This window comes from Lagenorhynchus albirostris, chromosome 16 (genome assembly GCF_949774975.1).
Source record: "Lagenorhynchus albirostris chromosome 16, mLagAlb1.1, whole genome shotgun sequence".
Classification (NCBI taxonomy): domain Eukaryota; kingdom Metazoa; phylum Chordata; class Mammalia; order Artiodactyla; family Delphinidae; genus Lagenorhynchus; species Lagenorhynchus albirostris.
Genome location: NC_083110.1, coordinates 11,238,871 through 11,264,244, shown reverse-complemented (window position 1 = coordinate 11,264,244; position 25,374 = coordinate 11,238,871). Strand labels below are relative to the sequence as shown.

At 53.2% G+C, this 25,374-nt stretch overlaps 1 protein-coding gene across 1 annotated transcript in view; it reads left to right on the top strand.

The window, feature by feature from the left end:
• Positions 1–7,104: 7,104 nt before the first annotated feature.
• RASGEF1A (RasGEF domain family member 1A) overlaps positions 7,105–25,374 on the top strand; it is a 93,704-nt gene continuing 75,434 nt past the window's right edge. Inside the window, exon 1 of the mRNA XM_060127015.1 lies at positions 7,105–7,136. The gene's annotated coding sequence lies outside the window, so the exon portion shown is untranslated. The remainder of the gene's footprint in view (positions 7,137–25,374) is intronic.

The window sequence follows — 25,374 nt, the reverse complement described above, 5'->3', positions numbered from 1 at the left end:
CTTCTTGGGGGCCATTACTCTGCCTACCACAGATTGAAACAATGGGAACGCCATACTCTGCTGGTAAGCATGTATATTGGTATAACTATTTTAGAAAACAATTGGATATTTCCCAACAGAGTTGAACACATCCACTTCCTGTGACCCAGAAGTTGCACTTCCAGTCTACACTTGAGAAAACCCTTCCACCCAGGCACCAGGAAACAGGCACTAGAATAACCGAAGGGATCTAGTCCTAGTATCTCTCTGATCTCATCTCCTTTTTCTTTTTTAAAATTTATTTATTTATTTTTGGCTGTGTTGAGTCTGTTGCTGCGCGTGGGCTTTCTCTAGTTGTGGCGAGGGAGGGTACTCTTCGTTGCAGTGTGAGGACTTCTCATTGTGGTGGCTTCTTTTGTTGTGGAGCACAGGCTCTAGCCATGTGGGCTTCAGTAGTTGTGGCTCGCAGGCTCAGTAGTTGTGGCTCGTGGGCTCTAGAGCACAGGCTCAGTAGTTGTGGCGCATGGGCTTAGTTGCTCCGTGGCATGTGGGATCTTCCCGGACCAGGGATTGAAGCCGCATCCCCTGCATTGGCAGGCGGATTCTTAACCACTGCACCACCAGGGAAGTCCCTCATCTCCTTTTATTTTTGGCCATGGTTACTCTTCTCCAGACACATGGGATGTTGTATGATGAAATTGGCTGGAGTTTGTCCCCTGCTTCCTGGGAGGGAGCTCCTAATCCTTGGAATTTCCTGAGTGTTAGAAGCGTCTTTTTTGTTCCTGGTGGGCCCTCAGACCACACCTGAGTTTATGCTAATGAGGTGACTCAGGATGGGGGTTGGTCATGCCTGAAAGACCATGTGATAAGAGGGGTGGGGCTTTGAGTCATGTGACATCAGCCCATCTTCTGGGGGAAGGGGAAGGGGCTGGAGATTGAACTGCATGGGCAATGGATGATTTAATCATGCCTACATAATGAAACCCTAGACACAGAAATAAAACTCTGGACACAAAAGCTCAGGGTAACTTCCTTGGTTAACAATACTCTATGCCAGGAGGGTGACACATCCTGACTGTGGGGAAGAGACATGGAAGCTTTGTGTTCGGGATCCTCCCAAATCTTGCCCTATGAGACTCTTTTTCCTGATTTGAATTCTTTTTGTTATGGTAAGATTGTAAGCCCAAGTACAGTGCTTACCTGAGTTCTGTGAGTTCTTTTAGTGAATTCTGGAACTTGAGGGAGTAGGGGGAACCTCCATACGTGTAACCAGTTGGTCAGAAGCGTGGGTGGCCTGGGGACCCCTGAGCTTGGTGTGGGTGTCTGAAGTGAGGGCAGTCTTGTGGGGCATATGCCCTTAACTTGTGAAATTTGGCCTAACTCAAGGCAGTTAGTGACAGAGTGGCATTGCACAGACCCTTCTGTATCGTCCTGTCTTGAGAATGCTGTGCTGCTTCTCCCTCTGCTGGAACACCTCACCTTAGATGGCCACACGTCTTGGCTTAGATGTCAACTCAGTGGCGAATACCGTAGAAGCTCCATTGCAGCCTCCCACCCTGGTACTTTCCATCTCTTTCCCTGCTTTTGGTCCTAATTAGGACTTCTCCTCTTTTAACATACAACATAACTTATCTATTTTTTTCTATTTATTGTAGTTTTCCACACCTAGAATACCCACGGGGGAAGGGATTTTATCAGTTTTGATCACTGTTCTATCCCAATGCCTAAAGTAGTACCTGGCACGTAGTAGGTGCTCAAGAAATATTTGTCCAGTGAACGAGTGAATAATAGCAAAAATGTCAGCTCCCCAAATGTCTACTAATAGTAGACCACATAAATATAACAGAATGCCAAACAACAGTAAACATGAATAAACTATACTCATCAACATGGGTGAATCTCCCAAACATCATATTGATGATGCAAGCAAGTAACAGTAGAAAATATACAGTATGATTCCATTCACAGAAGTTCACAGACAGGCATACATATCTAGGAGTGAAAGTTTAAATAAAGGCATGGGAATAAATATCAGGATAACAGTTACCTCTGGGAGGGAGGTGGTAGGGAGAGGGGATGAGGGAAAACTGGGGAGGACACAAAGGCGACGGCTTCTCATGTACTGGCAATGTCCTATTTCTTAGCCTAAGTCCTGATCCCATGGGTATTCTTTTCTTTTTCTTTTTTTTTAAAGAAGGACCTGCAACAGATTAAGAGAAGCAGTCAGAAAAGTAGGCAGAACAGCAGTCAGGTGTGGTGTCTTAGAAGCTCAGAAGTGTTTGAAAGAAGATATAGTGATTGATTGCCAAATGCTGATAGATCAAGTGGTTCACGGACTGAAAAATGACTATAGGAATGTGGTGGTCACTTGTGACCTTGTGTCTTAGTGGAATTATGAGGGTTAATCGGAATGGGTTTAAGAGAGAATGAGAGAAATGAGAGATAGCACATATACACAATTCTTCTTTTATTTATCTATTTATTTATTTTTGTACTTTTGTATTTTGGCTGCACTGCATGGCATGCAGGATGGTTCCCCAACCAGGGATTGAACCGGGGCCTCTGCAGTGAAAAATGCCGAATCCTAACCACTAGGCCACCAGGGAACTCTACCCTGTGGGTTTTCTCATTGTGATTATTCTTGAAACTATACATGTACATTTCATACACTCTTCTGTATGTCTGACATATTTCACAGTTAAGAAGAGGAGAAAAAGAACCATAGGAGAATGACTGAGTAGTCTTGAGTCCTCAGTTCCACTGATGAATTTATTGTGAATTTAGAGTGATAGCAGGGCTGTATGATTGCGTCTGGCAGCACTTAGATACCTGAGGGTACATCTGGAGAAGGCAGATTTGGATTCATCTCTCAATGGAGTTTGGCCAGGTGGGAGACATGAAGGTAAAACGAGCAAGGAAATCTATCATTTTGGCAAGGGAACAATTGAAAACCTGTTCTATGGAAACGAGGCTGAAACGGGAGGCAAGTGAAGTCAGGAGGGAGAAAGCGGAAATCCTGGGAAAATCTGGTTTGGGTGGGGAATGACAGATCCAGAGCACCCCATGTAGTCAATGAACTGGACTCCATGGAAGTAAAATGTTGTAAGCCAGTGCAGTCATGGTGATGAGAGGTATTAAAGGGGCATGTTTGAGGCAAGACAATGTCTGGGTGCAACAGTGGCTGAATTGTCATAGACATATATCTTTTAGTTCCCACAACCTGCAGAAATCCCTCTATCCCAAAGCCAGCCCAAATAAAGCAACATTCAAAGCACTGCCAGTGTCCCGCTATGCAGAGGCACCTCAGGACATGCTCCCCAGCATGGGCAAGGGGCGCAGAAGGAGCAACTGGGGCAAAGGGATTTCTAGCTCCTCCCTTTTCTCCGACCCAGGCACTTTTGTCTCCATCTGCAGTACATGTCCAGTTGCAAACGCTTAGCACTTTTAGCACTATTAGCTCCTGGTCTGTCACCATCATCTATCATCTAAATATTGCAACAGCCTTTTAACCTTTCCCTCGACTTCTCCTGTGCATCCTGCAGACTTCATCTTTGTGGCAACAGTGGCAATGCTATGTTCATTGGCAGTAATGGATCATCCTGATTTCCCCCATAATAATGGATATAGCAAAAAGGAAGGGAAAATCAGAAACTTGTGGACAACATCGCAACAAAAAGAGATGACAAGGTAGTCACAGAAGCCTGTAATTATATATATTGGAGATTGAAAACTATTTTTAAATTTACATATAGTAAAATTCACTCTTTTTGGTGTGCAGTTACTTTAAGTCTTGACAAATGCATAGAGTCATGTGATCACCACCACAAATCAAGATACAGGTACACTTCATGGCTCCTAAAATTTTCCCCATGCTGTAGTCAACCCTCCCCTCCCCTCCACCCCACCAACCCCTGGGGACCACTGATCTGTTCTCCATCTCTGCAGTTTTGCCTTTTCTAGAATGTCATATAAATGTCATATACATGGAATCATGCAGTTTGGATCTCTTTGAGCATGTTGTTGCTGAGTAGTATCCCACTAAGTGGACGTATCACAGTTTATCTGTTCACTCATTGAAGAACTTTTGGGTTATTTCCAGTTTGATTCAGGAACTGACAGAATACAAGATACAATTCAGTAGCAATATAGATTTGGACTTGACTAACCAACCTGACCTAACTAATACATACAGAATTTTCATTCTTTTCAAGGGCATATGGGACACTTACCAAAACAGAACATATTCTGGGTCATAAAGAATGTATAGCAGATTTTATATAATTGAAATAATTCAGAGTATATCCTTTTGTATAATTAAATTGGAACTCAGTAAGAAGATAACTAGAACATCCCCTAATATTTGGAAACTAAGTAACACCCTTCTACATAACTTACGGGCCAAAAGAGAAATCAAAATGGAAATTTAAATATCGTGAGCTAAATGATAATCAAAAAAACACGTAAAACTTGTGAGAGACGGTAAAGCAGTGCTTAAAAGGAAATTTATAGCTTTAAATGAATATAGTCAAAAATCAAGAAGCCTAGCTTCCAACTTAAGAAACAAACAAAAAGGACAATAAGTATCCCTCCAAAAGTAGAAATATAGACACAATAAAACTAAGAACAGAGATCAATGAAATACAGGGCACAATAGAGAAAACTCAACAAAGCTGAAAGTTGCTCTTTGGAAAAAAATTATAAAATTGACAAAACACCAGCAAGACTGATCAAGGAAAGAAAGAGAAAACACAAAGAGCCCCAATATCAGAATGAAAAGTGGGACAGCACTACAGATTCTACAGACATCTGAGGGATAATATGAGGATGTTATGAATAACATGTCAATAAATCTGAAAATTTAGACAAAATGGAAAAATATTTCAAAAATACAATTTACCAAAGTGACATAGGAAGAAGTGGATAATCTGCATGGTCCTCTATCTATTAAAGAAAATGATTCTGTAATTTAAAACCTTCCCACAATAAAAATCAAGGTACAGATGGTTATTAGTATCCTCATTGAAAATCTATCAAGCACAAATTTATGATTTGTGTACTATCATCTATGTATAAATATATTTATGTGTTATATAAAAAGCTGTCAGTGTTCACTTAAATTATATAGGGAGTGGTGGGTGAGGGTACAGGTGCAACAAAGTTGGCCATGTATTGATAATTGTTGAAGCCCAACATTGGGTTTATTATACCTTAGGGCCTACTTTTGTAAATGTTTGCAATTTTCCATAATGAAATGTTTTTGTAAAAAAAAAAGTCAGGCCATAACATTACTGTGCAAAAGCCTCCACAAGCTTTTGTTGCTCCCTCTGAGTCAAAGTCACAATGGGCCGATGGCCAACCCGGCTCTTCCTGATCTGGTCACCCTGGCACCCCCTGGAATCTCACTCTCTACCACACTCTCACTCATTTTCATACCACTCTGACCTCCTCCTTATTGCCTGCCCATGACCAAGGCATACTCCCATTTCAGGGCCTTTGCACTTCCTGTTCCCTTTGCATCAAATGTTCATCTCTCAGATTCAGCATGGCTTGCGTCGGTTAGGTCTTTGCGCAAATGTCACCCTTTCAGGGAAGACTTCCCTGACCAAAGTCAAAATAAAATAACTCCATAAGTTGCACTTCTGTGCCCTCTCCCTGCCATGCTTTTCTCCAGAGCATCTGCATCATCTGACATATGAAATATTTACTTGTGTTTTTATTTACTGCCTGCTTCCCTCAAAAATGCAAACTTCAGGGGACTTTCCTAGGGGTCCCGTGGTTAAGACTCTGTGCTCCCAATGCAGGGGGCCTGGGTTCGATCCCTGGTCAGGGAACTAGATCCTGCATGCATGCCACAACTAAGAGCCTGCATGCCGCAACGAAGATCCCCTGTGCCCCAACTAAGACCCGGAAAAGCCAAAATAAATAAATAAATATATATTAAAAAAAACAACCCGCCAACCCCCGCCCCCATGTTTTGACTGCATGAACATGTACCCCTCCCCCCCAAAAAAGTGCAAATTTCAACCAGACACGGACATTCACACCTGTACCCCAGTGCCCAGAATGGCACAGTAGGTGCTCAATAAACATGTACTGAATGAATGAATACAAAAGGTCTTCAGCTTCTCCAAGCCGTGTTAAGGGGCACCTTCCCGTTTCTTCACCCAGACCCCTCCACCCCTTCCTGGCCCCAGACCTCTTCCATATTCACCTGAGTCTGAGTCCCTCCTGACCCCCCTCCTCCCCCACACCCTGGTTGTTGCCAGAGAACAGGGATATCCCTTCAGAGAGACAGGAGGCTTCTCTGGGAGCCAGAAAACCTGGATCATCATCCTCTCAGTGGTTTTGGAAAAATGGGGACTATGGAATCTCTCAAGATGGTTTTGGACTCTCGCTCTGCCACTTACCAGCTCTGAGATTCTGCAGGGTCACTTCGCTTCCCTGACCATGTATATGTTTACTCATCTGACCAGTGGCGACAAAACCAACACCAACCATATAGCGTGGTTGTGACCGTTGAAGGGAATAGCCGAAGGGACCAGGTTTGCCCACGGAAGCGCTTTCACTGTCAGATGCGGATGATAAAAATTTGGGCAGCTCTCTGAGAATCCTCAAACGGTCTTTCACAAGAGGAGGCCACGTCACCTTTGGGGGTGTTTGTTGCCTTATCCTTTTTAAAATGAAAGGCTGGCCCCGTCTCTCCCCGCGCCCTCCCTCTTCGCCCCCAACCCCTGCCCCCGCCCGGCGCCCTGCGCCCTGGACACGCGTTCTACCTGTTCTTGCACCTTGGTCCTGCACTTTCGCTCTCCACGCACCCGCCCTGCGCCCTTCCTCACCCCGCGCCCTCCCTCTCCCGGCGCCCGCCCCGCATCCTCGCCCCGCGCCCGCCCGCTCCACGCGCTCTCGCGCCCGCCCGCTTCGTGCCCGATCCGTGCCCGTTCCGTGCTCGCTCCGCGTTCGCTCGCTCGCGCTCCGCGGCGCCGGCTGCGGAGGGAGCCGCTCTGCCCGCAGCTGGCGCAGCGCGGGGGCGGCCGCGGGTGGGCGGGTGCCGCGGGCCCGGGTGCAGAGCATGAGCCGCCGCCGGCGCCGGCCGCGCGCTGCTGTGGGCCAGACTGCGGCGCAAGGGCTGCGCGGGAGCTACGCTGGCCCGGACCGAGGTAGGCAGCGGCCGCCGGTCCTCAGTCCCTCTGTCCGTCCCTCCCTCCCTCTTGCGGGCCGTCCCCTCCGCTCGCCTGCGCGGGCAGGGCGGGGCGTACGCGGGCCTAGGGTCCCGCCTGGCGCGGCCGTCGTGGGGCCGGGGCGCGGGCTCCCGGCGCGGGTCGCGGGGCGCGCGTGTAAGAGGGCGTGCGGGAGCCCAGTGCGGAGTTGCCCAGAACTCCGCCTCGGGCTGGACAGTGTCAGGACCTCCCAGTCCCCAGGCCCTGCGGGGCAGCGGGTGGTCTCAGCCTGGGCGTGGCGGGAGCGCACTCGGCGGGCTGGCGTGGACACCCGCCGGCGGGTCCCCTGCCCCGGGTCTGGTGTGGAGGAGGGAGGCTGGGAAATCTGAGGCGCTAGGGCTGCGCAGTTGGAAGTTTCCGTTTGCTTGTCTGCATTCTGGGCCCCGCGGTGGCATCTCACGCCCTTGCTGTGTGGCGAGGAATTGGGGCGTGAGCTCAGCATTTGAGGGGAGTCGGCCAGGGCCAGGGCGAGATGCCCCTGTCTGCACCGTGGGCAAGGGTCATTTGAAGGACCGTGCTCTCTCTGCCCCGGGCCCTCCCTACTGGAAACAGAGCCTGGGGCAGGTGCAGCTAGTTCTGGTCTGCGCATGTGAGGGGGGAGACAGACGAGCAGCAGGCCACTTGTGCCCTGCATCTCTAGCTGCTTCTGAGCGCTGGAGCTGGTGGATGTTTACAGGGAGGCCGCCTGCCTCTTAGATGTGGTAGTGGATGGAGCACCCTTCTCCCCTGCTTGGAAATGGGAGCCCTGTCAGGTTCACCCTCCCCACTGCTGTCGTGCTTCTCCCACCCTCCTGAGCAATGGAAGGGCCCAGATGGCCACCTGACCTGGGAGCCCAGGACGTGCAGAGTCCGGCTGGCATATGCAGGGGTAATTCGCAGAGGCAGTGGTCGGGCCTGCCCCTCAGGGGTCTCCCACCTCCCTCTGGACAATCTGGCCCAGCCCAGCCTCGCCTGGGTCCAGGCCCTTCCCTGCCCAGATAGGAGGGCAGAGAGCAAAGCAGCAGCTCCTGTTGTGAGCAGAAAACTAGGGAGTAGGGAGACCACAGGTCTTGACTTTTGAGCTGTGGGCAGGCTGCAGGCTCCTCTGAGACTCGGTTTCCCTGTAGAGTGACACCATGGTTTCAGTGACTTGTGAGGGCATTTCCGCTGACATCCAGGGACACTTTGCAATGGAACCTCAGGACGCCAACCCAGAATAGGAGGAGGGGATTCAGAGTGGGGGGAAGTGGAGGGCTTCGCTTGGGGCACAGGGGTAGGTTTTCTGCCCCTCCAGCCTTTCTTTGTTCTTAAGGACATGTGTCAGAGTGACCAGCAGCCCTCTGGGGTCATGGGCCTGGGTGGGGTTAGCAGCAGAATCTGCAAGCCCTACCCCTGAGAAGAGCGAGCAGTGTGGGCCCACATGCTGACACCCTCCCAGGGAGGCTGTGTGCTCCAGCACACAGGAGCACAGCAGGTGTCCCTGTCCCCAGGTATGCCATCGGGGCCAGAGAGCCAGCCAACAAGTTTGTTTTTCTCTGGGAGGCATCCTTGAACTGCCAGCCTGATGGCTTCCTTCCACCTGGCAAATCATGGAAATGGAACAGTTCACACAGAGCAGAGGGGTTTTTTGGTGTAACTTAGCAACCACAGGGGGAGGGGGAGGGGGAGGAGGGAGAAATACCGGCACCACCAGCGTTTGTGCTGGGTCGACCCGAGTGAGGCCAGGGGCTGGTGGGCCCAGGCTGAGGGGGAAGGGCATCCCCAGCACAAGTGGCCCCCCTGCAGCTGGCCAGACGAGGGACAGAGCCATTAGTCCGTCTCCTGGGTCCTCCAGAGGAGAGCAGTTAGAGGCTGGGATGCTCAGGTGTAGCCTGAGGGCCCCTGAGCCCACCTGTTTCCTCATCTGTGAATAATGGGCCACACTGGCAGGATGGGAATAGCTTTGGTTGATATTTGGTTTTTAACCACAGAACCCTGTTTTCAAGCCGCATGTTTCAAAGCCAGATTTGTCAAATAGGCCAAGTGAAGGTGCAGGGCTAGGAGTGCGGCTGTGAGGTCCACACGCTGCCTTCAGGAGCTGGGGTTGGGGCTGGGGTGGGTGGGTGTAGGCTGCACTTCGCTGCATGGCCCTACCCCAGAAGAGGGCCCCCCCCGGGCGTCCCTACAGGACCTGCTGGGGGTGGGTGCCAGGGCCACAGAGATGCCGGGCAGGGCCTGTCCAGGTGGTCTTGACTTAGTGCCAGCCGGCCCTCCTACTGCCCCCTGCTGGGACGTCTCCTCCCTCCCTGTTTCCTCCCGAGGCCCATCTGCTTCAGCCCTGGTCCTCTCTGGCTGTTTTTACTCTCAGAGCTTCCAAATGCTGAGCAGAGATCTGCTTCCTGTAGCTCCCACCCACTGCAGGCTGCCTCTCATCCCTTTGCCCTCGCCTGCCCACCTTCTTCCTGAGATGAGTGTTTACTTAGCAACACGTCTTCCAGGCGTAATCTGAGGAGGGAAGCAGGGAGGACGGGAGGGAGGCCCGGCATCACAGGGTGGCATCGGTGGGGAAGCTGCCAGACCCTTGGCCACGGGAGACGAGGCGGACCTCTGACACCCACTGGCCACATGTCAGGGCGCCCTGATCTGTTGGGGTCTGGGGAGGACACTCTGCCCTCTTTTAAGACTGTGTGCCTTTCTCACCTCTTTCTGGGCACAGAGCCTGGGGCTGTGTTTGTGTGAGAGAGAGAGTGAGCACAAGGGTGCCCTGGGCTGGCACAGAGTGAGCTGGCTGTTACTGGTCCATTCAGAATGTCCCTGCAGTGGGGACGCCGGGAAGTCCCGGTCTCACAACTCCAGAGTGGGGTTTGGGAAGGTCAGCAGACATCAGCATGGCTGTGGCGTGGCGGGAACCGTGGAAGGGAAGGTCGAAAGCCTCGCCATGTCCGGGCCTGTGCCAAGTATGGGAGGGACAGAGGCCAGGTGCTGGAGGCAGGGAGGGCCTTGGGGATTCGCCTTTTGGGACGGGTCTCAGGCCCTGGAAGGAGGCTGGTGAGAGGTGTCTGGTCAAGAGTATGAAATCATCAGGGTCCACACCGATGCCTGCCAGGGCCGGGGAGGGGCAGGGGTGTGAGTGCTGCCTGTCGCTGACCCTGCCTCAGGGTGGATCGTCAGGTGGCTTCAGGTGTCTGAACGCTCTTGTCTGCAAAAGCATGTCCTTAGAGCCCCACAGGTGCCTTGAGTAGGATTCAGGGCAACACCCAGTGGTCCTGCCCTGGAAGCTTCTCCCGTCTCACTTATGTAAGAGGGAAGCTCTTCAGGGTCAGTGCACTGGTGCTGGGATGTGGACGTAGCACGGGAGAAAAGAGCCTCTTGTCTCCCTGGCCGCCGCGAGTCCCTGCACTGGGCGGGGATGGTTGGGGGCAGGCTGCGGCCTGTGCCGCCCGGTGGCAGGAGCTCGGGCCGTGCCGTGGTCCTTCTGAGCGGGCTCTGGGGTCCTCCGCGGAGGGGGGTGAGTTTCGGAAGCGATGGGCGAGCACCAGTTTAGGAAGGAGGGTTCTGGGCCTTGGTGAGGGTCCCAGCTCTTCAGAGGAGAGCACCCCATTTCTCCTGGGGGACACACGCGCTGAGCCCCCAGGCAGGGAGCCTGCGCCGTAGGTGCGGCGTGGAGAGCTCAGGCCGTCGTTCCCACTCCTCCAGCTCCTCCCAGGTGCGGTGCTGTCGCCCTAGTTGACAGCTGATGGCCTCAGAGGTGAAGCCACTTGCCGACAGCTTCTCCCAGCTCGAGCACAACGACAAACTTTCCTCAGCCGTCTCCCCCTCCAGCTCTTTTGCACCCTGCTCTCCTCCCCTGCGCGGGCCGACTGTAAAGGGTGTTCTCTGCTTGCCCACTGCATACCAGCACTTCCCACTCAGCCCAGCCCACTCCCATCTGTACGCCCCTCACTCCAGGCAAACAGGCTTCAGAGGCCCTTGGGTGTCTCTGGCACTGCTCCCTGGCCGTGGTCCCCCGGGCTCTGCGGGCCCCCCCGCGCCTCCGTGTCCTCCGGCCCCCCTGCAGACCTTCCTGCGGGTGCCCCCTCCTCTCCCGGGGCACTCAGTGTTCCCCTTCCTTTCCTTAAGACCTGGGCCTCCATCCTCTCCTCCCCAGACGTGGCTGCCGTTCCCTCCTTGGTGTTGATCCCACCCCAGCTTGTCCCAGCAGCATTTGAGCCCAGGCCTGCTGGCTGCCTCCCAGGTGACCACGGGCAGCCTGTCCACTGTCATCGAACCCCTGAGCCTCCCCTGCCCAGCCCCCCTCTGAGCAGGTGGGACAGCCAGGGCCTCCCTCTTACTCTGCCAGGTCAGCCCTTGACTGAGCCTTCGGCTCCTCTGACCCCCCCCCTCCCCCTGCCACCTCCGCGGCCGGGCTGCCCTCCCCTGGCCTGGACTGTGGCAGCGCCCTGCTCCCCCTGCAGTGCCTGCCCCACAGCACAGCCCAGTGACCTTTAACCTTCTCTTTGTAAAAATGCTTGGAGCCTCCTGCTCCCAAGCAGGACGGCCTCTCCCCACCTGGTCGGCTCCCAGCCTTCCTTAGGGCGCCTTCCTGCACAGGTGTGCTCTGCGGGGTGCCCTGGGCATACTGTGTAATTGTCTGTCTGTGATCCCTCGGGCTCAGGTCTATACCTGGCCTGTCGGCCCCAGATGGACCGCCAGCTCTGCGATGCTGGCTGTGCTGGGGGACTCAGCAACGTTTGTGGGATGTGTGTGAAAGTCTGTGCGCGGTGGGCGGAGAGCTCAGGTCTGTGTCTGGGAACCTGCGTGTCAGTGGGTGGGAGGCTCCTGGCCTCAGCCACGTTGCCGTCCCCTTTCGGGGAGAGGAGAGGGGAGCAGACCCACAAGCTCTGGGACAGGCAAGGGGGGGTGGCGCCGGGAGGACAGGCCCTTGCCTGTTGTCACCACCACTTCCGTTTCTCCAAGTGTCACCCTCAGACTCTACCTTGAAGAGAGAGTTCTCCCTGGATCTGGTTGTCATGGCAACACTGTTAACAAAGAGTAGCTTCCGTGGAGGAGGCTGGCTCACCCAGAAACCGAGGGGGCTGGGCGAGGGTGTGCGTTCTGATGGGTTTATGAGCAGAGCCTGTTTCCACACCCGCACCGAGGCTGCCCAGGTTGTGTGGACCCCTCTGCCCCCGGGGCTCTCTGGGCCTCTGGTACCCAGACCCCCGCCATGTGAGTGTCACGGAGCCTCGATTCCATCTGCGTGTGGCCTGGATCCCAGCCGCAGCTGGCTCACGGGGGTGTGCCCAGCCCTGGCACCAGGCCCTTTCCAGGGTGAGGAGCCCCGTTTTGTCACTGCAGAAACCCAGGCTCAGAGGCCCAGGCTTCTCTTGCCTAGGACTTCCCCGGAGACTGGTTCGGTGCCCAAGCCCGTTTCGGTTGTGGACTCTGAACAAGCCCTGTCTGGGTTCCGTTCCTCCTCTGAGGTTAGGGCTTTGGTTGAATGCGGTAATGACACGCAGCCCAGGCCGTGCCGACTGGGGACGGGCGGTTGGTCCTGGGATCCAGGTCTCTGCCCTCAGAGCTGGGGGAGGGTGAAGGAGGGCGAGAGCTGGCCATGTGCACCAGCTCGGGGATGAGGCTGGAGGGATTAGGGTCGGATGGGGTTAGAGGCTCATAGAGAAGGAGCTCGTGGACTTCTGAGGGGAGCCTCCGCAGCTTTCCTGAGTCGATCCCTTGGAGCAGGCAGGAGGCTGCGTCAGTTATTGGTTTTATTGTGGTTATTAGTGGTGGGTGGCCCCTGCTGGGTGGATGAGGCCAGGAACAGGAGAGCATCAGAGCTGCCCCTGGAAGAGCCCACGTCCTGTCCACACCGCCCATGGCAGGCCAGGTGCTCAGCCCTACCGTGGGAAGAGTCCTCCATGCCCTGAGCCCCTCCGTCCTCGGGCCTGGGAGGGTAGCCCACCCCCACCAGCGTGAGCAGTCTGCCAGTCTCTGGGGTGACCTGTGAGCACCTGGGCCCTGGTCCCTCGCTGCTGGGTCAGGGGGCTCTCCAGGACTACGGAGGGAGGCTTGACGGTGAGCAGGGCTGACAAGGGTCAGAGCTATTCCTCTGGGAAAGGCCAGAATCGCTTCCAAGACTGGGTGTCTCGCGTGGGGCAGAGCCTCCCGCAGTACCTGGTCCGCCCCAGGATGGAGGGCTCGTGAGCTCCAGGGTGCTTGCAGGACCATGCCGTTAATGATGGGAACATTCATGAAAATTGCCTGCAAACTGACCGTCAAAACGCCTCAAGGAATATCAAAGGCACCGTGTGATTCAGACCGTGTTTTCTGCCTACAACGCAGTTCTGATAGAAATAATAACAAAACATAACTCTAGTATTTGGAAAATTTAAAACACGTTTATAAATACTTAGTGAATCCAAGAAGAAATCATAATGGAAATGAGATGATACTGAAATGAAATGATAGAAACATAATGAGGGACACTTGTGGGACACAGCCTTCGTGCACACAGCACCGCAGATGTGTCACCAGCTGACCTTGTCTGGGTATTCCACATTCTTTGAGGCATCCGTGTCCACGTACCTCCTCCTCGGCCCCAGCTGGTGGGAAAGGGGCCAGGCAGTGGGTGCCTTGGAAGGGGGTTAGAGGCAGGGAGCAGTGGCCAGGCCTCCCGTGACTGCAGGGATGCCTGGGGGAGATGCAGGATCCCCTGGCTTTTCCTTGCAGTCAGGCCAGGCTGGGTCTGGGGGAGCTGCCCTGCCCCCAGTGCAGAGACCAGGACTTTTTTTTTTTTAATTTTGTATAAATTTTATTTATTTATTTATTTTTGGCTGCGTTGGGTCTTCGTTGCCGTGCAACTCTAGTTGCAGTGGGTCTTTGTTGCTGTGCGTGGGCTTTCTCTAGTTGCGGCGAGCGGGGCTTCTCTGCGTTGCGGTGCGCAGGCTTCTCATTGCGGTGGCTTCTCTTGCTGCAGAGCACAGGCTCTAGGCGAGCAGGCTCCAGTAGTTGTGGTTCGCGGGCCCTAGAGTGCAGGCTCAGTAGTTGTGGCTCGTGGGCTGTAGAGCGCAGGCTCAGTAGTTGTGGCGCACGGGCTTAGTTGCTCCGCGGCATGTGGGGTCTTCCGGGATCAGGGCCCGAACCCGTGTCCCCTGCATTGGCAGGCGGATTCTTAACCACTGCGCCGCCAGGGAAGCCCTGAGACCAGGACTTTTAAAGCACACTCTCTGGTCACAGCCACCATTCACAGGTGATAGCCATGCCCAGCCCTGGAGGGGAGGACACCAGGCGTGTGTGAGTTTGGGCTGAGACTCTGAAGGGCTGTTGTTCTATGAGGTTATTGGGGTGCTGTTAGGGGAAAAAAAGGAAGGGCCAGTGCAGGGAAAGGCCCAAGGTTGCAGGGCAGAGAGAGGATGGAACAGCGGGCAGCGTGGCGGAGGCCAGAGCCCTGGACCACCCTGTCCATGCTCAGGATCTTGACACGCTGCGTGTGCGTGTGGACTCCGTATGTGTGTGCGTGTGTGCGTGCGAATTCACATGCAGGGAGGGGGCCCTGACCAGCCCTCTGTCCCAAGGACTCTGCCGTGCATTTCACTAACACCTGACTTAATTTAACGCTGTGAACTTTTTGTTGTTTTTGGATGCTGGCATCATTATACCCGTTTTGCTCACGAGCCTCTTGCGTCTGGAGAGAGAGGCAAAGGCAGAACTTGAACCCAGGTCTTTTCTCTGTGCCAAGGAGCACTTTGGAGAGAAGGTGACTTGCTTCTTTTGTGCCTCCCTTCATCTTCCTGTGCCCTTCCTGCTGCCCTCTCCCTGTGTGCAGGCCCTGAGCTGGCTCTCGCTCCCTTTCCTGACTTTGACTGTGACCTCCCCTCATCCCCTGGGCTTCCCTGATCTCACACTCACACCTCAGGTCTCAGCTTGGACAGGGCTCCCAGCAGGAGCTTCTCCACCTCCTGGGCGGTTGAGATGCCTCTTCCTCTGGGCTGTAGAACTCCAGGGACTTGTAGTGGGCGTAACTAGCTCCCTGTGTGCCAGCCGCTCTTCTAAGTACTTTGCCCAAGTCCACTTATCTCACACACACTTAAAAAAAAATTTATTTATTTAGGCTGCGCCGGGTCTTAGTTGCGGCACGTGGGGTCTAGTTCCCCAACCAGGGATCGAACCCAGGCCCCCTGCATTGGGAGCACGGAGTCTTACCCACTGGACCACGAGGAAAGTCCCTCACACACACTTTTTTTTTGTTAATAGATCTTTACTGGAGTATAATTGCTTCACAATACCGTGTTAGTTTCTGTTGCACAGCAAAGCGAATCAGCCATATGTGTACACGTGTCCCCACATCCCCTCCCTCTTGAGCCTCCCTCCCACCCTCCCTATCCCACCCCTTTAGGTCATCGCACACATGCTTTTGAAAGACGCAGCTTAGGTCGGGTTCCCCAAATGCAGAGCCTGAAATGGGGATTCTGATGCATGGGGTGTCGAGGGTGTGCCCTCAGGAGTGTAAGCAGGTGAGCAAGCAGGTAGGAAAGGGGAGAGGCAGTTTCACCAGAGTGCGGTTTCTTTCTTTTTTATTTTAATTCTTAAAAATTATTATTTTTTGTATTTTAATTTTATTGGAGTACAGTTGATTTACAATGTTGTGTTAGTTTCAGGTGTACAGCAAAGTGATTCAGTTATACATGTACAGATACTCATTCTTTTCTAGATTCTTTTCTCATGTAGGTTATTAGAGAGTATTGAGTAGAGTTCCCTGTGCTATACAGTAGGTCCTTGTTGGTTATCTATCTTATATATAGTGGTGTGTATATGTTCATCCCAAGCTCCTGATTTATCCCTCCCTGCCACGTTTCCCCTTTGTTAACCACAAGTTTGTTTTCGATATCTGTAAGTCTGTTTCTGTTTTGTAAATAAGTTCATTTGTATTTTTAAAAAATTAGATTCTACATATGTGTGATATCATAGGATATTTGTCTTTGACTTACTTAGTATGGTAATCTCTAGGTCCATCCATGTTTCTGCAAATGGCATTATTTTTTTTATGGCTGAGTAATATTCTATTGTATATATGTACCACATCTTCTTTATCCATTCATCTGTCGATGGACACTTAGGTTGCTTCCATGTCTTGCCTCTTGTAAATAGTGCTACAGTGAACAGTGGGGTGCATGTATCTTTTCAAATTATGATTTTCTCCACATATATGCTGGATCACATGGTAGTTTTATTTTCAGATTTTTAAGGAAACTCCATACTCTTCTCCATAGTGGCTGTACCAGTTTACATTTCCACCAACCGTGTAAGAAGGTTCCCTTTTCTCCACAGCCTCTCCAGCATTTATTGTTTGTAGATTTTTTGATGATGGCCGTTCTGACCCGTACGACAGAAGTGTAATTTGAAGCAGTCTCATCTCAGCCTAACCACATGGGGGACTCTGGAGTGTAGACTGCATCACAGGCTTGTCTCACTGGGAGGCAGGGAGTGGGCTCTGCCCTTGACTCCTCCAGTGCCCTGGAGAAGGTTGCAGGTGCGAACGGCCCAGTGCTGGCCGCCCTAGGGGAAGGTGCCCCAGGCTGGTAGGAGGTCCTAGCAGTCTGGGTGGGCCCAGCAGCAGCCCCCTCCTTGGTGTCACTTGCTGCCCGCAGGCAGGAAGCCGCCTGCTTCTCCCAGCCTCTCCCAGTAGTCCTTGGGAGGCTTGGGATGCAGCCTCAGGTCCAGCCTGCTTCTGCCCATGCGTCCTGTGGCCTGGCTCATGGATCACTGGCTTCTTTGCCGTGGTGCCTCATCTTCCTGGGGTGCATCTGCCTGCATCCGAGTCTCCTGCCCTGTGCTGCGGGGCCCAGGACTGAGGGCTGTGCTGGCTCGTGGAGGGTCTCTGTCAGCTTGTCCAGAGAAGAACTGAATCATGGTCGTCAGCCTGGGCTCAATGGCAGGATGCTGGGCAGGCCAGGGGTGGGAGGACCCTAGACCGAGGGCTGTCCAGAGCCCACTAGCCTCGAGAGAGGGTCCTGGTGCCAGGCCAGTGGGGGCAGTGCGGGGTGAAGAGCCCTGGCCTGGGGTCTGGGGCCTGCACTCCAGCCCCATCCATTGTCTCATCACCCACCCGCAGCTGTCCGCCCCGGGCTGGTTGGCTCCCTGGGGTCTGCCCTCGGGTATGGCCTGCAGCAGGGGGGCCCATGAGCTCCTCTTGGCTTCCTGCAGCCCAGCTCAGGGGTGGCAGCACACGGGACTGACCTGAGGAGGTGAGAGATGCTGAGCCGAGCGGGCAGACGTGAGGGTCGAGTGGGGGCGTGGCTGGCACACAGGTGGGCTGTGGGCCTGGCCTCTGCCTGGTAGCCCGCCCACCCCTGCTGGGCCCCTCCGGGGCTCCCTGCCATCTGCCCCGCTGGCCTGCCCAACCGTGCCGTTCTCCTCTTCCCTGAACTTCTCTGAACTTTTCATCCCGTGTGCTCCGAATGGCGCTCCTTGCTCTCAGGAATGGTCCAGGGAGGGCCCTAAACCCCCTCAGGGGCTGCCTGCCTCGGTTTGCTTGGCAGCGGTCAAACATGCATCTAAGAGTGCCCCAGCACCAGGCCGGGAGCAGCCTTGGGGAAGGCCCTCCTGGCAGCACCCAGCCACCTGGCCTGGGAGGGTGGGACGCCTGAGCACAGCCTGACGGTGCGTGGACCTGGGTGCACTAACTAGGCTCCAGAGCACTCCCCGTGCTCCCCGTGATGCCAGGAAGGGCCCCTCCAGTTTTCACAGACTGTCAGCGTCAGCAGCATTTTGCACCGAAGGGTGCAGGGCGTGTGATGCCACGTCAGTCTCCAAGGTTCTAGATGGTGGAGGGGCCAGGACCCCCTCTGAGGGCAGGGGGCAGGGCCGGGAGGACAGAGATGGATCCACTGGGGGTGACAGACAGGGTCACTTCTTTTTTATTCAAGATCACTGGCTAAGAGGTTGCAGACGGAGACATGGAGCCCAGACCTGTCTGAAGCCAGGCCCAGGGCTCTGCCTCTCAGCACAGCACATAATTAGATCGAGGGCGGGGGCTCCGAGCCCCTTCCCACCGAAGCATCTGTGGCCCCATGAGGTGGAGGCAGAGCGGGGTTGCAGGGATGCGGTGGCGGTGGCCCGCGTGCCCAAAGTGGCCCGTGCTCACTCCCCCGGCCGCCTTCTCCAGCCTGGACTCAGCCCAGGCCTCCCTCTGCAGCCTGCCTCTGGCACCGGGTGTGGCCAGAGCCTCGCCCCAGGATATGCACACGCACCTGTGGCATCAGACACGGTGTGGCAGGTGGCTTCCTGGGTGGGCTGTCCCCCCGTGGAGCTGAGGGTAACGGGCACCAGGCTGGCAGGGCAAGGGCAGGGAAAGCCCCGACTGAGCCTGACCTCAGCCCTCAGGCCGCCCCAGCAGGAGGGTGTCCCTTTTTTAAAATTAATTTTTACTGGAGTAGAGTTGATTTACCATGTTGTGTTAATTTCTGCTGTATAGCAAAGTGAATCACTCACACATATACATATATCCACTCTTTTTTAGATTCCTTTTCCATATAGGTCGTTACAGAGTATTGAGTAGAGCTCCCTGTGCCATACAGTAGGTCCTTATTAGTATCTATTTTATATACAATAGTGTGTATATGTCAATCCCAGTCTCCCAATTTATCCCTCCCCGCCATGTCCCCCTTGGTAACCGTAAGTTTCTTCTCTACATCTGTGACTCGATTTCTGTTTTGTAAATAGGTTCACTTGTACCATTTTTTTTTAGATTCCACATACAAGCGATATCATATGATATTTGTCTCTGTCTGACTTACTTCGCTCAGTATGACAATGTCTAGGTCCATCCATGTTGCTGCAGATGGCATGATTTCGTTCTTTTTAGGAGGGTGTCTCTACCTGCCCCTGCCCTTCACCTCGGGCCTCCTGACAGGGCAGGCTCGTTTGGCAGTGCCAGCAGTGGGCACCTTCCCCCACGAGTCCTCCCGCTCAGGGTTAGACACCACCACCTACTCAGATGATCCTGAGTTGAATTGAGCTAAACTGCTGCTCTGTTTCCCCATCTTTCAGTAACGGGTTGACTGGAGCAGGGTGTCCAGACTCAGGTCCCTAGGTGGCTCAGGGGCGGACAGGCCTCTGTGCGCCAGGCCTGGCCCAGGTTTGGGGAGTGCAGAAAAATCTGAAAATAGGTAGAGAAAGGCAGAACAGGGAATTAGAGGTTGATTGGGGGAGGCGGAAGAAGTGCCGGGGTCTTCCATTCAGAGTAGAGTGACTAGGGCAGCCTAACTGGGAAGGCCCCGAAGGGAGGAGGGAGAAGGAAGCCGCGTGGACGTCTGGAGGCCGGGGGCTCCCTGCAGAGGGAACAGCTAGTCCCAGACCCTGAGATGGACATGCACCGGCATGCCCAGGAATGCCAAGAAAGCGGGGCGGGGCTGGTCGGGGGGGGGCACAGTCCAGGGCGGACAGTGACTGTGGGCCACTGATGACATGTCACCCTGGGGTGAGCCAGGGGACTTGTGGCTTTGACTGGGGCCTCATGCCACCTCACGTGTCCACATGTGGATGGCTCAGGCAGAGGGGCAGCTGACCTGCCACACCAGCCGTGTCCCAGCCGCAGCGTGACAGCCCTGCGCCACCTCCAGGAGAGAGCCTGGCTTGGGGGCTTGCTCGGGGTGCCTGCCTGGGGGAAGGAGCTGAGATCGGTGGAGTCCTGTTGAGTGTGGAGCTCTGGGAAGCCAAGAGAGGCATGGCCTATGCGTGGCCATGTGGGTGGGGACTCTCCCGGCTCTTCTTTCCCTAGGATTCCCTTCTCCCTCCTCAATTTACAAATGCTGGTATTGTAATAGCATTCAAAAAGTAAAACGGTTGGGGGAGGAGTTGGGGTGGGTGTGTAGGTGTGTAGGGGGGGACTTCCTGGCGGCCCAGTGGTTAGGACTCCACGCTTCCCCTGCAGGGGTCGCGGGTTCGATCCCTGCTCAGGGAACTAAGATCCCGCATGTCTCACGGCAAAAAAAAAAAAAAAAGGAAAAAGGGTCCACATGGAGCGTGTCTTCTCCCAACCCTGGCCAGCTCTGGCTGCTCCCAGCCGAGGCCCTGTTGTTATCTGTTTCCTCAGGATCCGCCCACATTTCTGGTCCCTGTACACCAGCAGTGCATTAGTTCTTGTCATGCACTTGGCAGCCACGGGCCTGCGCCTAGCTTGGCTTCTCTTCCCGGTGCATCTTGGAGCTCCTGTCTCAGTGTGTGTAGAGTGGCCTTGCTGCTTTTAACGCCTGTGCGGTCTTCCCACAATGGATGTGTGTATGATAACTCATTCATCCAGGTGCTGCAAGGTGGCTGTTCAGACTGTGTCCACTCTCCTTTTCTACCCAGTGCTGCTGTGAGGACCCTTGCACACATATCCTTTTGCTCAAGTGTGAGCATATTTGTAAGATAAATCCCTAGAAATAAAATAGGGTGAAGTGGAGGTGCATTTACAGTTTTGATAGATTTTGCCAAACTGTCCTCCACAGCCATACCTATTTATACTTCTGTTGGCGATGTATGTGAGCACCTGTTTTTTCACCCCCTTAACTTTGCCGATCTGATAGGTGAGAAATGGCATCTCGTTGCAATTTTAGTTAGCATTTCTCTTACTATGAATGAGATTGAGCATATTTTCGTATATATAAGAGCCACCTGTATTCTCTTTTTTGGCGAACTGGTGTTTGAATTAGTAACTTAGTATATCTGTTGGGTTGATGACATTTTTCTTACTGATTCATAGAAGTTATATATTGAGGAAACGGATACTTTGGAGTATGAGTTGCAAATCTTTTCCCCAATTTATTGTGTTTTCATTTTGTTTGTTACGATTTTGCCATGCAAAATTTTAAAAATGTATGCAGCCAGAACCATCATTTTAAAAATGTGTTTGGGGTTTTGTAACATACATGAAATTATGTGAAATTACTATTTCTGTCGGCAAATATGGTTGCCTACTGGTACTTTCATGGGATTCAAAGTAACAGAAAGGCTTTCTCTTCTGTGAAAGTATAAAGAAATTCTCATACGTTCTCATAGGCTTACGGTTTCATTTTTTTCAAATGTGAATATTTGATCCATCTGCTGGACTCCAGCTTAATTTTTTTCCAGATGGCCACCCATTTGTCCAAAGCCACTTATAATTACCTTTTTTTCACTGATTTGAAATATCACCTTTATCATATACTGAGCTGCCATATGTGTTTGGGGTTATTTCTAGACTTTCTTGTTGGCTTCATTGCTCTGATTGTATATTCATGTGGTGATACCGTGTTTTAAATTTAACTGTTATTATGCAAATTTTCAAACGCACTGGAAGGTAAAGAGAATAGAATCATGAATCCCATATTCTCATTACCCAGATTCAGCAGTTAAGATTTTACCAGCTTGCTTCACTACTCATTTTTCTTTCTTCCTCCCTCCCTCTTTCTTTTCTTTTCTTTTTTTCCCGTTATTCTTTTTCCTTTTGACTGAAGTATTTACATCAAATCCTGACCTCAGTAATTTGCTCCTATATACTCCACTGTGGATCTCTAAAACAAACAAGGCCATTTTCAAACAAAACCATATGGTTATTAGCACACTTAACAAGATAACAGCAATTCCTTGCTATCACTTAACACCCAGTACACATGTCGTTTTCCTTAATTGTCTTGAAAATGCCTTTTTGCAGTTGGTTTGTAAAATTGGTAACCAAATTAAATCCACATGTGGCATTTAGTGTGTATTGTTCTTAAAGCCTCTTTAATCTAAAGCAGAGCCTCTTTCCCCCCACCTTTTTAAAAAGCCATTGGCTTGTTGCAGAATCTTGGTGAGCTGTCTGTAGAATGCCTTATTTTCAAGACTTGCCTGTTTGCTTCCTCTTGGTGTCATTTAACTAGTTCCTCAACTCCTAGTATTTCCTCTAAACTGGAATTTAGCTCAGACAACTTCATAGGAGTTCATGTTATCTGGGCAAGAATGCTATGTGGTGTTGCCCTTTGCATGGCATTGTGGCAGGAGTCTTATCATGTCGTCTCGTTGCAGTGGGCATGAACGTGGGGGAGATAGACCCTCATGCCCTGGCATCCGTTTGTCCATCCTTCTGACCATTTGAACCATTGATGACCACTGTCTGAGTCAAGTATGACATCCAGAGTTGTAACATGGTACCTTTCTAATTGTTCCTTCTGAATGCACTTGTGGAATTCTTCTATAAAAAACGTTCCCTCACCAACCAGGGCTATTTGGGTACCCTGAAATCATTTCAGTAAAAAAAAGGCAGATAAGTACTAAATTCTTTCTCTGCCAACACGTGGTTCCTCTGATCTTTGCAGTTTGCTCTTGTTTCTAAAACTCAGCAGCTTCACCTGACCACATTCCTTTTCAAGCTGCCTTTACTTTTTTTTTTTTTGCAGGTATAGCCCTGTGTTTACTGCAGTATTCCTTTATCTGGTAGGACTTAGCCTTGTTAACTGTGCTGGTATTTACTCTGGTTGTCACTGTGACTGACTGTTTCCTGGTGTGACATCAGACCCATGGGGTGTTTGGCCCAACCTGGTTCTCCCATCAGTCCTGATATGTTGAGGGGCAGTCTTAGAGCAGGTGAGGTTTGTTTGTTTGTTTCTCCCTGAGTGCTAGATCTCGTTGGAGCAGAAATGCTTGCACATTTGGGAGGCTGGTGAAGAGGATGTGTGGCGGGAGACCTGCCTGGGACGTGGGGAGAAATGCATCCCAGCTGTCTTGTCTTCTCTCGGTCTGTGGATGTGAGCCATCTGTGCGTTAGGAAAGAGGGTGGGAGGGCAAGCTGAAGGCCCCAGCGGGCCCAGCATCTATGGAAACCAAAGAGCCTCCTTTGCATGGTAGAGAACACTAGGGAACATCAGACGGTGGCAGCCTCATGACATGGCAGGGTTCCCAGCTGGGAGAACCTAGAGCGCTGGGGGAGGTGGGGCGCACAGGTGGTACCTGCAAAAACTCGGCTTTCCAGTGAAGGGCTTAAGGAGGTGGGGACCTGTGATGAGGAAGGGCCCCTGGAGGCACAGACCGGGGTCTTATGGGAAGGCAGGGTCTGCGGGGGCAGGGCCTGTGGGAGGGGCCCGCACAGTGGTCCCTGGGTTCCAGACCCCAGCTCAACGACCTGCTCCATCCATGCTGACTTGTGCGGATCTGAGCTCTGCCCCTGTCCTGCAATGCCTGAGCTCTGCTGAGGCCCCATATGGATGGGTTGGTGCTGGTGTGGATCACGGGCAGTGAGCAGAGGGTCTCTGACATCACTGGTCAGAAGAGCCCACCAGGAGCAGAACCCACACCTAGGAGCCCGCTTCTTTCTTTCTTGCCAGGATGCCTTTCACAGCCTGGCCTTGTGCCTGGCTCGGGGTGGGGACTCCGACGGTGAGGGTTCATGGTGCCTGAACAAAGGGTCTCGAGGGTTTAGGCGGCCTCCTCTCCCCTCCCCGCCCACCCCCCCGGGCACCCAGCCCCCGATGTCTGTTGAATGAGTGAACAGGCAGAAGCTGCCTCCCCGCCAACGCAGTGCTGGGGCCACAAGGGCAGCCACACCTGTGGGCCACCTGGCCTGCTATACATTGGATTCTACACTGTGGTGGGGCATCCAGAGGTGTGTGACCAATCACAGGGCTCTGCTTGGTTGGGGGTCAAGAGCCTCTCCCGAGGTGAAGTGTTGAGGGGGATTGGTGGGCAATGGACAAGGGCCCAGAGGCAGGAACAAGCACAATGGGAGGAAGCAGGTTTCTTGAAGCTCCCAGGACCGCCTGTCCAGTGAGGGGGGTGGGCAGTGCTGGGCAAGGGTGCTGAAGCCCGGGGCTTCTTTCCTCGCAGGCTGGGGTGTTCTTCCCACCCGGCGTGGCCTTCATCTCGAGCCACCTGCGTCCTAGCCCTGCCCAGCCTGGCCTGGGCCCCTGCTGACCCAAGGCTGCCTCTGGCCGGGCTCTGAGCACAGTGCCTCCTTCCTTCTGCTTCCCAGGCCCTCTCCCAACTATGATTTTAGATCAGCAGCTCTCAAAGAGGGATCCCAGCGACCTCAGCCTCCCCCGGGACCATGTTAGAACTGCAGATTCTCAGGCCCGACCCCAGACCTCCTGAATCATCCTCTGGGGGAGGGGGCTGCCCTCCAGGGGATTCTGACACCTTCTAAAGTCTGAGAACCACTTCTCAAGGGCAAACAGACCAGCCCAGGGGTTCAGGCCTGGACAAGAGTAAGGCTCTTCCTCTTGGTTCTGGAATCTTCCCAGACCACAGTCTGCAGTTCTGAGCCCACCGGACCCTGCTGAGTGCCAAGCCTGCTCCCAGATGCTGACCCAACAGGGTCAGCCCAGAATGTCAAGTTGAGTTGGGACCTGGACGCTTACCACACTGGGGGGCCTAAAGGCCTCAGGGCAGGGAACTTTGAGTACACAGAAAACGGGGAACTTTCCTTTTCATTGTATTTGCTTTGGTCTCTGGCGAGCTGCCCAGTGGCATTCGGCCAACTCTTGGCATCAGTCACAGAATCATGGGGCAGATCAGGTTGACTGCACCCTTGGGAGGGCCCTCAGGGGCTGTGGTCCATGCCTTTACCTAAAACCTCTGGGAGAGGTTAGTGGCTGGCCTGGACCAGGACGCGGGGTCACTCACTTCCCAGGCCACCCTGCCTGTCACCCCCCAACACACTCAGCTCAGATAATAACTCGGGTGTCAGTGGACCCAGCTACGCAGAGCACAGATGAATCAGACTTCCCGTAATTGGCATTCAGAAGCTTGGAAGGGTTTCCGGGACACTCGGGGGCCTGATGTCTCTTGTTGGCATCTCTCTCCCTGCCTGGGCAAAACAACATCTGGGTCAAGGAGCCGCTGCATTACTGGGAGATTGTACCTGGCAGAGACCTTCTCTAAGTCGACCATTTGACAAAGGATCCCTGACTTTGGGTAAGGGAGGGGGTGGGATGAGAGGAAAGGGGGCTCTTGGGCTCTTTCAGGTGAGATCTTTTCATTCTGACAGATCCCCTAGGATAGTGGCCTTTTCCAGTCCTACAGAAGCACAAAGTAGGCTCAGAGAGGCTGGGAAACCCAGTAAAAGTCACTCAGCACTATGGGTCAGAACCGGGACTCAGACCCTGTCTGGCTGCCCCCAGAGACCCAGACCCTCTCATCAGGCAAAAGACAAGCCTCAGCCTCTAGGAGCAAGTGCATAACCTGGGGGTTTCTCCCCTCCCCCAGAAATATAGGGAGGACTATTTAGTCGTTAAATGACAAGTTAAAT